The 15,733-nt window shown below is 42.8% G+C and overlaps 1 protein-coding gene across 1 annotated transcript in view; it reads left to right on the forward strand.

The window, feature by feature from the left end:
• YIPF3 (Yip1 domain family member 3) overlaps positions 1 to 15,733 on the forward strand; it is a 366,566-nt gene that overhangs the window by 116,152 nt on the left and 234,681 nt on the right. The window lies entirely within an intron of this gene.

The following is a 15,733-nucleotide window of genomic DNA, read 5'->3' on the forward strand; positions in this document are numbered from 1 at the left end:
GAGTATTGGTTTGTTCCAAAAGGAGATGGTAAAAAAAATGAACAAAGTGAACACTGGTGGCACTAGACTCAACCAACACCATGTTATTTAAGAGGGTAAAAAAGACTGACTGACCAGGCAAATGCATCAAACAGACTGTATTATTCTTAAGTTGCAGCACAGGTTATTCATGATTTCTAAGCTGACAAGTAAATTAAGCTATTGTTACTTCTTCTGTGGTCACGATATACCTATTGCCAGTAATGTTAGAAATCCCTGTTATGACTTTTGTGTAATTACTCCTACAGTTCCTCTGTTACGTGTAAACAACATGTTAGCCATTTTGTCTCAGTCATTCCCTGTAAATCTTTCACTGCTTTCTAATTGATAGAAGATGTGCATTTTTCATTGTCATTGCACAATTCAGTTTAGTGCTGTGATCACTGTATGTGACTGCTTATTCTTTGTGTGTTTCTGCTCTTATTCATTCTTTCATTTATTTTGACAACTAGGCATATTGATGACTGATCTTTTGAACTGTTTCCAGCAACATGACAAGCCTAGATGAAAAAGCAAATGTTCATAAACAAAATGAAAATAATCCCAGATATGTGCATTTAGTTGGGGGTAGCGCCTACACAGTAAACCATTAGTACAACAATCTCAGTTTTATAGCCAGGTTGCTCTAATTAAGCATATATTTCTTATTACCCTAGCCCAGCTTTGTAGTGTAGCAAGGAAAAAGCCCTGACAGTGTCCCAGACAACCTGTATTCCATTAGTGGCTCAGGCAGGGGAGGAGTAGCAGTAAGCAGCTGCTGTCATCATCCCATCCTGAGGGGAAGAAGGCATTTCTGGATTGCTACATGTTCTTCGTGTTTCACTGTTGCAGTCCTCACATATGGGGTTGTCCGGCTCCAGGTAGCCCTCAGTCGGCCCGAATACCAGAGTCCTTGGTATATGACGTCGGCCACCGCCGGTTGTAAAACTAATGTCGGTACGTCGGGTATACAGGGAGACAGCCGATGCCATTTCCTCAGTCTTTCTTGCCACTGAGCCCAAAGCAGATGCAATTTGCACTAGTGCTGGTCGGCCATTTACGTTCGTTTCACTTTCCGACTACCAAGTTAAAGACACCTTCAGATAAGTACCCCATTGGGGATCCTCTTTTCTTGCTTTAACGAATGTCAGATAAAGTTAATAACTGTCTTGCCTGTGGAAAACAGATTCCACAACATAATTTCCATTCCTATTGTATAACTTGTTTGGGTCTTGAGCAGGACGTCCCTACCTGCGATCTATGTGCTTCCTTTAACCCGCGTACCATATGCCGTAGAGCTAAGAGTTTGTATAAGCATTTCGGAGTCTGGCCCAAGTTCGCCAGTATGGCATCTTCTGGTCTCCCAACTTCGGATATACCTAGGAAACGCAAACAAGGACCGCGACAGGTCTAGGGCTAAATCTACTGATGACACACTGGTGAAATTGGTCGTCAACACAACGGTAGTCAGTGAGGCACGTTCCCAGCCCCTGCAATTTGCAGATTTTCAGCCGCAAGCCTCTACTGAGACCTTTACGGAGTCCTCCATGCCGCAGGCTGCTATTTCATCTTCAGACCCTCCGCCTGTCGCCGCCTCAGATGAGTCTGGAGCCGCTTTGCAGGCACCAGCTTCTGACGCCTCTTCTTTTCGACATGAGACCAGAACCAGACCGACTAACTTAATTCAGACTTCTGCAATTGCTAGGCCTCCCTAGTCCCTCCGGATTGCTAGTAAACCTTCCAGCCGCAAACCTACTCACAAGCAGGTGTCGGCCTCCCCTCCTGTACCTCAGTCCCAGTTGGTAAAGATGGCTGGTGATCTTCTTTCCCTGATTAGGGGGCTTTCATCCCCCCCCCCTTTCAAAGCGGGCTAGGGAATTATCTCCTGATGTTTTGTCTGTCTCAGATCTGCAGGGGAAGAAGGAAATTCTCAACTTTTTTCAGGCTTTAAAGATTCTGATGCTGAGGACTCTATCCCTCCTGCCTCCCCTCCAGAAGATTATTCCTGTGGGGATACTTTGTATACTCTTAGGGAGCATTTTAAATGGGGAATGTCAGGATTTTCCACAGTCTAAGAAAAGTATCGGGGAATTTTTAGATTTGCCACAGCATAAGCCTCTGGCTATACCTCCAGTTTTGGAAGTTGTGGATGATGTTTTCATGGAAAATTTTTTTAACTCTTAATTCTGTCCCTCCTGCCCCCAGAAAACAAGATAGGTATTACAGGGTTCCTGAATCTCATAAATTCCTTTTTAAAAACCCTACTGCTGATCCAGAAATTATTTCTCAAGGCCCCAGAGGTGTTAAGGCTATTATTGCTAAAAACCCTGTGCCTTCTGATAAGGAATCTAGGGCTTTGGACAGGTGGGGTAAAAAAGTTTATACCTCTGCAACTCTTGCCATTAGATCCGTGAATTGTCTTTTTCACATGCTTAAGTATCAGCAGCATACTTTGAAGGATATTAAGGCTAAACTTGGAGATATTCCTTCCATGACAGAGAACAAAGATTTACAAGACTTACTGAATTCTGCCACTTTAGTTAATAAGCATTCACTTCTTTGTGGTTTTGACACTTTGGAGGCTTCCTGCAGAGCAGCAGCCACTGGTTCCATAATTAGAAGGCATGCTTGGCTCAGGAAGCAGCCTCTTTCTGAACCAGTTAAATCTGAAATGCTGGATGGTCCTTTGCACAAGGACAATCTTTTTGGTAATAAAGCTGAGGAGGTACTAAAGAAGTTGGAGGATAAGGCAAAATCTATGCAAGATGTAAAAGATTTCCTTCAGGTTCAGCCTCCTCGGTTTAGTAGGCATTATCCTTCCACAAATTGGTCTTTCCCTGATCCTGGCAAACAGGGTCGCTCTAGGCTTAAGGGTTTCAGATCTTCCAGAGGACAGGCTTCTGCCCCTCAGAGGGCTAAACAATGGCATTCTTCTGCTAAATCAGGGAGTTTTAAGCCAGCTTCCCAAAGCAAACCTTCTCAATGACTCCGGTTTCCTTTGGGGAAGGTTAGCCAGGTTCGCAGAGGTATGGTCTGTCATCACAGACGACAAATGGGTTCTCAGTATAGTAAACCAAGGTTACACGTTTTGCTTTCACACCTTCCCCATTTTACAAGGATACCCAGATATACCCAGAACTCTCAGGGCAGAGGTGGAAACTCAAATTTCTTCTGTACTGACTATGGGGGCTATAGAGCCAGTTCCTGCAAATCAGGCAGACCTAGATTTTTATTCAAGGCTTTTTCTGGTACCCAAGAAAGAGGGCACCTGGTGCCCTATTCTGGATGTGTCCATTGTAAACACTTTTTTGGTGATTCCCAAATTCAAGATGCTCACCCTTCAACAATTACTACCAATGCCGGGGAAGGATTCATGGCTGGTAACTTTGGATCTCAAGGAGGCTTATCTGCACATCCCAGTAAGGGAAAGTTGCAGGCAGATGTTCTTCGTGTTTCACTGTTGCAGTCATTACATTTGGGTAATCTGCTGGCAGGTTGCCCTCAGTCGGCCTGAATTCCAAAGTCTTGGGTCCTGCGTCTGTTGCCGTCTCCTCTTCCATGACGTCAGGTCATCAGGGGTATAAAATATGCAGCCGACGTCATTTTCTTAGTCTTTCTTGCCGCACGGTGTCCGAAGCAGAAGCATTTCGCAAGTGCCGGTCGGCCGACTACTGAAATATTGAGTATGAGTTTCAGAACCAAAGTATTTACTAAAACTAAGTACCCCGTTGGGGAAACCTTTTTCTTGCTTTTTACCGATGTCAGAAAAATTTAATAATTGTATTACTTGTGGGAAGCATGGGGGAGCCCAGACATAGACCTATTTGCCTCTCCTCAAAATTATCAATTGAAAAACTTCTGTACAAGGACTTACCACAGAGAAGCAGGGAAAGTGAACGCCCTAGCCTTCAGTTGGAAAAACCTATCGGTTTACGCCTTTCTGCCTCTTCTCCCCAAGGTCCTCCTAAAAGTCAGACAAGAGAAACCAAAGATGATACTAACTGCCCCGGACTGGCCTCGCTAATACTGGTACCCAATCCTAAGGAACTTGTTTCAATACCCAGCTTGGACCTTGCCTCAAAGACCACAACTACAGTCCCAGCAAAACAATCAGATCCTGCACAATCAACTACAGACTCTGAACCTGGCAGCATGGCTGATCATGTAGTCATACAAGCAACACCTCTCAGTAAAGCTGTGATGGATGTCATTTTGGAAGCCGAAGGCCTAGTCCTAGAAAATCTTATGCTGACAAATGGAAGAGATTCTGTGCTTGGAATCAAGCACAAGGAAGTGATACAGCAGAACCAAATATTCCTCAGATTTTGCAATACTTAACTGAGATGCTTGACAAAGGCCTATCTTTCTCATCAATTAAAATCCATGCCTCTGCCATTTTGGCTCATTACAATACAGAGCCAGCAATCTTTTCTCATCCTTTACTAAAGCAGTATCTTAGAGGAGCCAAATATTTAAGGCCTCCTAAAAGAGCACCACTGCCTGCATGGGACCTCAGTTATGTGTTGGAAAAGTTCACCCTGCCTCCATTTGAACCAGCTGCTACCGCTGATATAAAGTTCTTATCATGGAAAACAGCTCTGCTACTAGCAATTACTTCAGCAAGAAGAGTTTGAGAGCTACAGGCCCTCATGGCTGTAGAGCCTTTTATTATATTTCACCCAGACATGGTATCTCTGAGGACAAATCCTACTTTTATGCCCAAGGTGGTTTCCAGTGTGGCTCTTAACTAAACAATTCATCTGCCCATCTTTTATCCAAATCTGCAGAACAAGGGAGAGAGAATTCTGCATTCCTTGGACGTACACAGACAGCTAAGATTCTACTTAAGCAGGACTAAAGCTCTAAGAAAAACTGAGCAGTTACTAGTGACATATGCTTCAGGATCAGAAGGCAAGGCTATATCAAAGCAGACAATTTCAAAGTGGATAAACCACTGCATCCATTTCTGCTACTTAAACCATGGCAAACCAGATCTCATTCCACCAGAGCTGCAGCGACTTCAGCAGCCTTTCTAAGGGGAGTACCAACCAAAGACATTTTAGAGGCTGCTACTTGGAGTTCTGTTCACACCTTTACAAAGCATTATCATTTGCCTCTCTACTCTAAATCCAGGGCAGGCTTTGCCACTGCAGTTCTGCAGAGCCTTATAGCCGCTCCTAATGCTGTTTAGCTCCAGCCTCTCAACCATAGCTTTGGCATTCTACCCAAATGTAATGACTGCAACAGTGAAACATGAAGAACATAGTACAGTTGTGTACACTTAACCATAAATGTAGATGTTCGAATGTATTCACTGTTGCCGTCCAGGTTACCCTCCTGCCCATCCCCCTGTCATTCTGGAGTTTATCTTTCCTTCTCTATCTTCTACAACCTATGTGGTGTATTTGCATGGCCGGCCTTAGGCATAGGCGAACTAGGCAACCGCCTAGGGCGCCGTACAGGCCGGCCTCATAAGGGGCGCCAAATCCGCAAAACAAACCAAAGTTAAAAAGTAAAACTTTCTTCAATTTTTACATTGCGCCCAGACGCCCATTAGTACACAGTAGCATTGCACCCTCCTCCCACGACTGACGAAACGTATTAATGACATCCTCCTTGGCTACCGCCAATCGACACGCAGTATATAATTCAGCTCATGCCCGCCACTCATTCATTTCTTTATGACGAGCTAGAGCAGGGCACATCTATTGGCTGATATTTGCTTCCTGAATTTTTTCTGGACTGGACTGGATGGCGTGGCATGGTGTGGATCATCGGCGGCCTGGTTCGCTTCACCAAGTGGGCTATCAACTGCTGTGGATTTAATTTATTTTGGCATTTTATTTTCTTCACCACTTGCAGCAAGTGTTTGCTTTACCTTAAGGTAAGTTGATGCTACTGTTTTTGCTGCGCCTCTCACACGCAACTTTTCTCAGCACTGAACTCTCAACTATACCGAATTCCTCGGTATTTACTAGTTTTGAGGTCCAAATAATGGGGTGCCACGAATTCCCGCATGGCCCCTTTCATTACCGTTTTTTTTCAATTTTTTTTTAAAGTGGTCGTTGGCTTCTTTGAGCGAGAGTGCTAGCCTGTCAGAATAGGGCTTAGACTGTGTATATTAATGTACTTTATACGTACATGCTCAGAACACCCACATATATTCACATTTTCTATCACATTTTCAGGTTAAAAGTACTAATGCTTTTAAGTCCTCTTTTATTATTTAAGGATTTGTCCCATTCAGTTGTGAGCTATAAGGGCCTGTCACCATCACACATTCAGTGCTAATGTTTTCAAGCAATATCTATGTACAACACACTGAATCTTGTATTAATCCATCAAGTGAACTTTTTAAAGCATAATATAATGTATTTTAACAGTCCTGTGAGTTTCCTTACTACTGTTCAGTATTTTACCTGTTAGATCGTTCTTTCGGTGCGTAACTATAACCTGTTAGTTTAGTCTTTCAACAGTCACCTCACCCACAAATATTTTCATAAAGGGCGATCACGAACAGTTCTAATCAGCAGTTTTTTATTTATTTATTTTTGCGGTAACACTTGCATATGGTTTTCCGTTAAAACAGTCAGTTTCCTTCATAAAGAGTGCAGGTGCGGGCGTGCGGCTATTTTAAAAAATAGTGTTTCCTTGGTGGTTACCTCTAGACATTTCAGTCTCTCAGAGGAAGGAATCTGGACAGAGCCAAAATAATTTGGAGGGAGAATGGGGGCATTTCAAATGTTTTCACAGCTCAGAAAGTCGTTAGAGTAACGTGATTTCTATTTGCATTTTCTGTACCACATGAAGTCAAACTGAAATGCGTGTTATTTAGTTACTTCAATCCTCAAGAACTGCCAGAAAGCAGAATTTTTATGAGGTACAGACCACAATATGACGCAATAAAAAGCTGGATATTCTGCAAAAATCTGGACAGTTTAGAGGTATGTCTGTAGCATGTTGTTTAGCTGTAATACTGTTTGTACCCTTGTTTTTAAGGCATTGTCTGTGTAATAAGTATAAGAAAAAAATAGCTACATCTGGATCATTCTGCTAGAATTTCCTTTATAGGAATAATTTAGATAATTCAGTTTGAGAATTGCTTATCTTGGCTTTTTTTTTTTCCTGGGATTTTTCTGGCATTTTAATTAATGACATCTGCTGCAATTGCATTTAATTTTCTTTGGATAAATGACTCAATTTTTTATTTTGGTAGCAAGCAACAGCATAAGTTGGTTTGGTATGCAACTGATCCATCTAGGTTTTTAAAGTGTTAAGCCTTTATGTGTATTAGGTACTTATGCAAACCATTGAGAGAATTGTGTGATAGTGACTTTCTGGTCGCCGTCAACTCACTTGGCTTCATTATTCATCACCTTCTGTTAACATGCATTGTGGGCTGTTAGGAGTTTATAAGATTCAATGGGCAAGAAATATGGGACTTTAAAATATGCTGATATGTGCTTTGCATGTACCTGTGTAAGCAGTGAAGCTACACTGTCTGCTTTGTTACTGTTACTCAGTAGGTGGAGGGGTTTGCCTGAAGGCATCATGCATAGGGCAGTATATTCACATCTTTATCACCACCTGGTCATGGTGGGTGTTTCCATAATTGCTATACTAAGAGAAAGCTAAGACCAGGGTAGCCTGTGTCCCACTCCCAGTGAAATATGTAGGCTAACAATTTCATCAGCACTTGTTGCCTGTGGCTGTAATTGATCTGTGTAGATCCCATACGGAATCTGGGTCCTAACTAGTTAATGATGCTTATTGTTTTGGACCCTGATCAGGGCACTCAAGTTTTCTGATGAGATGCTGCTGATGGTTTCTAATTCTACCACATGCTTTGATTACATTATTTCATTCTTGACTTATTTGTATTCTGTGCATCAGTCACTGCTTTCTTGTTTAAGGATTTCCTGAACCCCTCCCAACTAATATAATCAAAACCAGAAGAGAGATTTCACACTGTTGAATGTTCTGTATTGATCACTGCTGCAGCAGCCCAAGCTGTGTGGGTTATATTCTGCAGTAATGGCCAATCACCTTCCAAAGCTTCAGGGCACTTTGCACACACCCAAACCATTAATTGGCTTGTACTGTTCCTTTTCTGGGCAGATTTATCTTTGGAGGAAAAACCTTCCTATTTAAAAACTGTTTTTAACACTTTCTTGTTCAGGAAAGTTACTGAAACTTAGGAGTATTTTAATGAACTATCACAAGAGGTTATGTCAGCTTTGGAAAATAATGTGTTTTACTGCATGCAGTTTTTCTGATAGTCAGCTGCTTCTAAAAAGTATGGAAAAAAGTGTACGTTTCTACAACATTGATTTTCATAATTCTGCATTGTTAGGCTCATATGTTGAGAAAGCATGAGGAGTGTTTTCTGCAGTTTCTTTTTAGGAAAAAAAAAATTGATTTAAAATCAATCATTTGGATGTTCTTCATCTCACATTGCTGCAGTCCTTACACTTGGGTAGTCCGCTGTCCTCGGTCGGCCCGAATATCAAAGTATTAGGCTGACGTCGGTCAAGGCGCTTAAGACTGACATCAGGACGTCAGGGTACAAATGCGCATGACCGACGTCATATCCTCAGTCTTTTTTGCCGCATGGTCCGATGCAGAAGCAGCGTTGCAGGTGCCGTTCGGCGTTCTGAAATTTTTCGAATTCGGAGTTTCAGACCGAGTCAAAGTTGGCTAAGTACCCCGTTGGGGAATATTTTAGTTTTTTCTTGCCTCAGTGGTTTACCGGATGTCAGAAAAAGTGAATAACTGTATTTCTTGTGGGGAAACAGATACCGCATAGAGATTATCATACTTTGTGTATTCCTTGTTTGGGGCCTGAGCACGACGTTGTTGGGTGTCGCTTTTGTGCTAGGTTCAATAAGCGCACTATTGCCGAAGGTTAGATTGTGCCAGGTTGGTCTTCGGAAGCGGTGCAATTATAATATGCCGCCGGATGCTCCGACGCCCGCTTCAGCGAAGAAGCGCAAAGACAAAGCAGCTAAACCCAGGCAAGAAGAGTCGTCCGTACCGGACGCCGGTTCTTTAGAGGCGTTAGTGGAACCGGTGGTTCCGCCGGAGGCTTCTCTGGAGTCCCAGGGGGAGACTTTGATATTGCAGGATGTGGCCTCTCAGGAGGCAGGTCAGGCTGAAGGGGCTTCTCAGGTTACTGTACTCCCCTCCCTTCCTAGTGTGGTTAGGCCCTCTCCTTCTGTTTCTAAGGCTTCTCCCAGAGGCAGGCCAGGTTTAGCTTCTGTTGGTGTCACTCCTAGTTCTTCAGGATCTGTGCCCAAGAAGCACATGCTTAAAATGGCAGAAGATTTAATTACTTTGATTAGAGGTTCTTTGCCCCCTCCTGATAAGAGGCCTAGGGTGGAACCAGAGTTGGGGAGTTTTGAGCAGGCTTCGATGTTTCAGAGTCTTCGCTGAAGACTTGCAAGAGTATTCTCCTTATTCTGATTCTGATGTGGATGATTCTACTCCTTCTGCTTCTCCTCCAGAGGATTTTTCTTTTTCAGAGACTCTTCATTCCATGAGGGTACATTTTAAGTGGGAATGTCAGGACTTTTCTGATTCCAGGAAAAGGCTTATGGAATTTTTGCTTTTACCCCAGCATAGGCCTTTGGCTATACCACCTGTTCTGGATGTTGTGGAAGATGTGTTTGCAGAGGCTTCACTTAATCCTGATTCTTTGCCTCCTGCTCCTGTTAAACCGGACAGGTATTACAGGGTGCCTGAAGTTCATAAATATCTTTATAAGAGTCCTAGGGCGGACCCAGAAACTGTTAGTCAGGGACCTAAGGGTGTCAAGGCCTCTGTTGTAAAAAATCCGGTTCCTCCAGATAAAGAGGCCAGGGCTTTGGATAGATGGGGAAAGAAAGTCTATACTTCTTCCACCTTAGCTATGAGGGCTTTGAATTGCCTGTTTCACATGTTGAAATATCAAAACTATCTTCTTTCTCAATTGAAGTCTAAGGTTGATGCTCTGGCGGAAGGTATTGAGTGTAAAGAATTACAAGATTTGGTACATGTTTCTGAACAGGTGGGTAAGCACTCTTTACAATGTGGTTTTGATGCTGTACAGGCCTCGTCTAGGGTGGCTGCCACTGGGTCAGTTCTTCGCAGGCACGCCTGGCTGAGGGATCAGAATCTATCTGACCATGTTAAGACAAGGATTTTAGATGCTCCTTTACAGTCTGATGTGTTTGGTTCACCTGTGGAGGCAGTCTTAAAGAAAATGGAAGACAAGGCTAAGTCTATGCAGACTGTTAAAGATTTTTTGCAAGTTCAGCCTCCGAAATTTAGTAGGAATTGGCCTGCTAAGGGGTGGACGTACCCTTCTTATGATTCACAGTCTAGGGGTAGATCTAGACGTGGTAGGGGCAGAGCTCAGGGCTCTTTCAGACCTAGAACAGGGAGTTCACCTGCACAGTCTTCGGGTGAGGGCAGGGGCCAGTCCTTTCGTAAACAGGCCCAATGACCTACCTTTTCAGCTGCCAGAGCCTTCTTGTCTGGCAGCACCTTTGGGAGGAAGGTTGGCACTCTTCAAGGAAAATTGGAGTTTAATTACCCAAGACAGATGGGTATTGGATATCATACACCAGGATTACAAGTTTTATTTCCATACCTTGCCTCCTTTCAAAGGCATGCCAGACGTTCCTCCTCAGCAAAGAATAGAGGCTCACAAACAAATTTCTCTGCTGCTTCAAATAGGGGCCATACAGCCGGTCCCTCTGCCAGAAGTGGGCCTAGGATTTTATTCTCGCCTGTTCCTAGTACCAAAGAAGGGGAACACGTGGAGACCAATTTTGGATTTATCTATCCTCAACACTTATCTGGACATTCCCAAGTTCAAAATGTTGACGTTACAACAGCTTTTACCTCTGCTAGGCAAAGATCACTGGATGGTGACTCTGGATCTCAAGGAGGCTTACCTTCATGTTCCTATCAGGCTAAGTTGCAGGAAGTATCTGCGTTTTCGGGCTGGGACTTCTCATTATCAGTTCTCTGCATTGCCCTTTGGCTTATCTACTGGGCCCAGAGTGTTCACGAAGGTTCTGGCTCCAGTGATAGCTTTCTTCAGGCTAAAAGGAATACAGATCTATCCTTATTTGGACGATTGCCTGATTCTGGCTCAAGGAAGGGACGAACTTCTTCATCATTTGCAATATGTGATAGCAGTGCTAAGATGCCTGGGGTATTCTGTGAACGAAATAAAGTCCAGTCTAGTACCCTCTCAGGACATGTGCTTTCTGGGTGTGAGACTGAATACAGCATCCCAGATGGCCTTTTTGACCCCGGACAAACAAAAGAATCTTTCCCTTTACTTCCATCACTTGTCTCATCTGTCCAGGCTGACTGCAAGGACAGTCCTTCAAGCCTTGGGGTTCATGGCATCTTGTATTCTGGTGCTTCCCAATGCCAAACTGCATATGAGGAAGCTACAATGGTATCTCAAGAATGTATGGACACAGCACTGCCAAGATATGGACACTGTCATTCAGATAATACCTTGCATTCAAAAGGAATTTTTGTGGTGGGCTCAGGAATGTCACCTAAACAAGGGACTCTCTGTGACCCGGCCAGAGGCGAGTCAGATTCTAACGACAGATGCCTCAGACAAAGCTTGGGGAGCTCATCTAAATGGAAGGTGGATACAAGACACGTGGCCTGCCAGACTACAACATCTACATATCAACTTGAAGGAGATGTTAGCAGTCCAATTTGCATTAATAGCTTTCAAGGATTTACTTCTTCCAGGGCAGGTGTTGGTTCTAACAGACAACACAACTGTCATGTGGTACATCAACAAGCAAGGGGAACACATTCTTATCCTCTATGCAGACAAGCAATGATTTTGTGGGAGACTGCTCTCAGTTTACAGCTAAATCTTCAGGCAAGGTTTCTGCCGAGCACAGAACTCCTTAGCAGATGTGTTGAGCAGACGAATTATGGATCCCCACGAGTGGAAATTGGATCCTCATGTATTTCAGAAATTGACAGTGTCATGGGGAACTCCAGACATAGATCTGTTCGCTTCTCCACAAAACTACCAGCTGCCAAAGTTTTGCACAAAAAGGTTTCATCCCACAGCTTGGAAAGTGGATGCTCTTTCTTTCAATTGGAGCAATCTTCGTGTGTATGCCTTTCCACCTCTGCCTCTCCTCCCAAAGGTTCTCCTAAAGGTCAGACAGGACAAGCCAAAGATGATTTTAATAGCTCCAGATTGGCCTCGACAGCACTGGTACCCATTACTGAGAAGTCTGGTACGGGAGCCTCCATGGCCGCCTTCAATTCCACACCTGCTGTCTCAGGAGAACAGTCATTTACTCAATGTCAAACTTCACTCTCTTCACCTAACAGCCTGGCATATTCTGTTTTAAACCCTGGAGGGTCTCAGCTTCCACAGCAAGTTTTGAATGTTATTTTGGAGGCCAGAAGGCCAAGTACAAGGAAAGTGTACGCAGATAAATGGAAGAGATTTTTATTTTGGAGTGCAGCAAAGGAATTTGATGTTTCTAAGCCTAATTTAAGTGTGGCTCTTCAATATCTTGCTGAGTTACTGGACAAAGGTTTGTCCTTCTCTTCTATTAAGGTTCATGCTGCAGCAATTTCTGCTCACTATGACTGTGACCCACCATTGTTTTCTCATCCTTTGTTTAAGCAATTCCTTAGAGGGGCAAAGAATATAAGACCCCACGTAGAGCTCCTACTCCTGCTTGGGATCTCAATTTTGTGTTGGAGAAACTCACTCTACAACCTTTTGAGCCTGCAGCTACTGCCGAGTTGAAATATTTATCATGGAAGACTGCTTTTTTGTTGGCCATTACCTCTGCGAGAAGGGTTTCTGAATTACAGGCTCTTATGGCAGTTGAGCCTTTCTTAATTTTCCATAAGGACAGAGTATCTTTGCGTACTAATCCTTCCTTTATGCCTAAAGTGGTTTCTAGTGTGGCTTTAAACCAAACTATTCATTTGCCTACTTTTTATGCAAACCCCCAAAATAAAGGGGAGAAGATTTTGCACACTTTGGATATACACAGGCAGTTGCGATATTATTTGAGCAGAACTAAAGGGTTCAGGCAGTCTCAGCAGTTATTTGTTTCTTTTGCTCTGGGTTCTCAGGGCAAGCCTGTTTCAAAACAAACTATTTCTAAGTGGATTGGGTTTTGTATTGCTTTCTGTTATTCCCATCATGGTAAGGAGATTCCAGCTGGGATTAGGCCTCATTCCACTAGGGCTACTGCCACTTCTACAGCTTTTTTAAGGGGGGTGGCAACTAAAGATATTTTAGAGGCAGCCACTTGGAGTTCAGTGCATACTTTCTCTAAGCATTACCACCTTCCTCTTTACTCTAAATCTAGGGCTGGTTTTGCCACTGCAATCTTACAGGGCATTTTGGCAGCACCTAATGCTTTATAGTTTTGCCATCCTCCCTTACCTCTGCTTTGGGATTCTACCCAAGTGTAAGGACTGCAGCAATGTGAGATGAAGAACATAGTACAGTTTTGTACCTACCATAAATGTAGATGTTCAAGATCTACATTGCTGCAGTCCAATTTACCCTCCCTCCTTCCCCTCTGTAGTTAGAGGCGGTGGTGTGGTTTGGGTTGTAAATATTGTGGATATTGTATATATTGTACATATGATTAGTGCAAGGGTGGTTGGTTGTTTTTTGCTGTCTTTTGGTTTTGGCCTTTCTTTTTAGGGTCTTCTGACATCTGGGGCAAGAAAAGACTGAGGATATGACGTCGGTCATGCGCATTTGTACCCTGACGTCCTGATGTCAGTCTTAAGCGCCTTGACCGACGTCAGCCTAATACTTTGATATTCGGGCCGACCGAGGACAGCGGACTACCCAAGTGTAAGGACTGCAGCAATGTAGATCTTCGAACATCTACATTTATGGTAGGTACAAAACTGTACTTTTCTTCTGTTGTACAAGTCAGTAGTTATTGCTTACAGTGGAGTTGGAGTTAGGACTGGCTGGGCCATATGTAGGTTGACTGTTCTTCAGTTTGCGTTTGAAAGTTGGTATCCCACAATTCCATGGGAGTGGACGGGGTTGCATAATTATGCATGCAAATTTTATGCTAATCAGCATACAGATTTGTACCTATTTTTCTTGCGGCTTTGTCCAGATTTTTGATGTTTCCAGGTTGAGAGGTGGTATTCCAAAAACTGTAAATAAATTGCAATCCAAAACATTTCGCTTTAATGAAAAATATTCTTTTATAGCAATTTATTTACAGTTTTTTGGAATGCCATCTTATTGTAACCACCGACGAGGAGAAGAATATTTTTCATGAAGGGGAAATGTGTACCTGACCCTTTCAAAGTGGAACTGGGTAGAAGATAGAAAGTTTAAAACCTAAAAATTAGGAATGCTCCCTATAATTAGGTGAATTGGAGACAGATACATATCTGTTATTGCCTGTGTCTGTGGGGGGTGCTGCTGGCTGCTGGTATCAGCATTTGATTTAAATTTGATTTAATTTCACAGTAAAAAAGTAAAGAGAATAAAGAAGGTAAGCATCTGAAAGGGGTGGAAATGAACAGCTAATCTTTGAGAAGACCCTCTAAAGCTGCTTGCAAGCAAAAAAAAATGGGGAAAGGCTCTTTTTATGTAATTAGTCACTGCAGAGAGGATTAAGAAAGCTATGACTGAAAGCTCTGCTGCTGTTTGATTACTGTGAAACTTTCAAGGGTCTGGCATGCTAAGGAATCAGCTTAAGATGATCATTTCTATACCTTATTTATTTACTGGCATTTGTTTACTGGGAAAGTCCACTGGGTCAAGAACAAATTTTTAGTGGAAGGCCGAGGAGAACACCCACTGTGCAAAAATGCAAGAAAATGCATTATGAAACACAAGTAGAACAAAGAAATACAAGTCAAGGCACACTTAGAAGTATAAGCTAGTGCATTAACATGACAAATACAGAAAAAAATGCATGTAGCAAATCTAGTACAACAAGGCTTGTGTATTCACAGTACGACTATTTTTTTCATGCATTTAAACCTTGAAAGATCTGGAGTGAGGTTTGTGGGAGTGGCCAATATGTGGGTGTGGCTCAAATAGGGTGTGGTTTGAGTATGGTGTGGGTGGGGCTTATGGGGCGCCACAACAGTACTTCGCCTAGGGCGCCGTTTCAGCTAAGGCCGGCCCTGTGTATTTGCTTGTAGATGAAGGTAAAGTTTATATTGATGCATGTGTGTGTGTATGTATGTATATATATGTATATATATATATATATATATATATATATATATATATATATATATATATATATATATAATGTATGTATATATATATATATATGTATATATATATATATATATATATATATATATATATATATGTGTGTGTGTTTGTGTGTGTGTGTATTTGCTACCTTTTTGGGGGCACCTGACATAGGAGGCAAGAAAAACTAAAGAAAATGGCGTCGGCTGCATGTTTTATACCCCTGACGACCTGATGTCATGAAAGAGGAGACAGCAACTGACGCAGGACCCAAGACTTTGGAATTCAGGCCGACTGAGGACAACCTGCCAGCAGATTACCCAAATGTAATGACTGCAACAGTGAATACACTCGAACATCTACCTTTATAGTAAGTGTACACAACTGTATTTTCCTTCGCTTCAGGACTGGGGTACAACACTTTCAATTCTCTGCATTGCCCTTTGCCTTATCTACTGCTCCCAGAGT

The sequence above is a fragment of the Protopterus annectens genome, chromosome 1.part0, assembly GCF_019279795.1.
Source record: "Protopterus annectens isolate FY-2018-M chromosome 1.part0, PAN1.0, whole genome shotgun sequence".
NCBI lineage: Eukaryota > Metazoa > Chordata > Ceratodontiformes > Protopteridae > Protopterus > Protopterus annectens.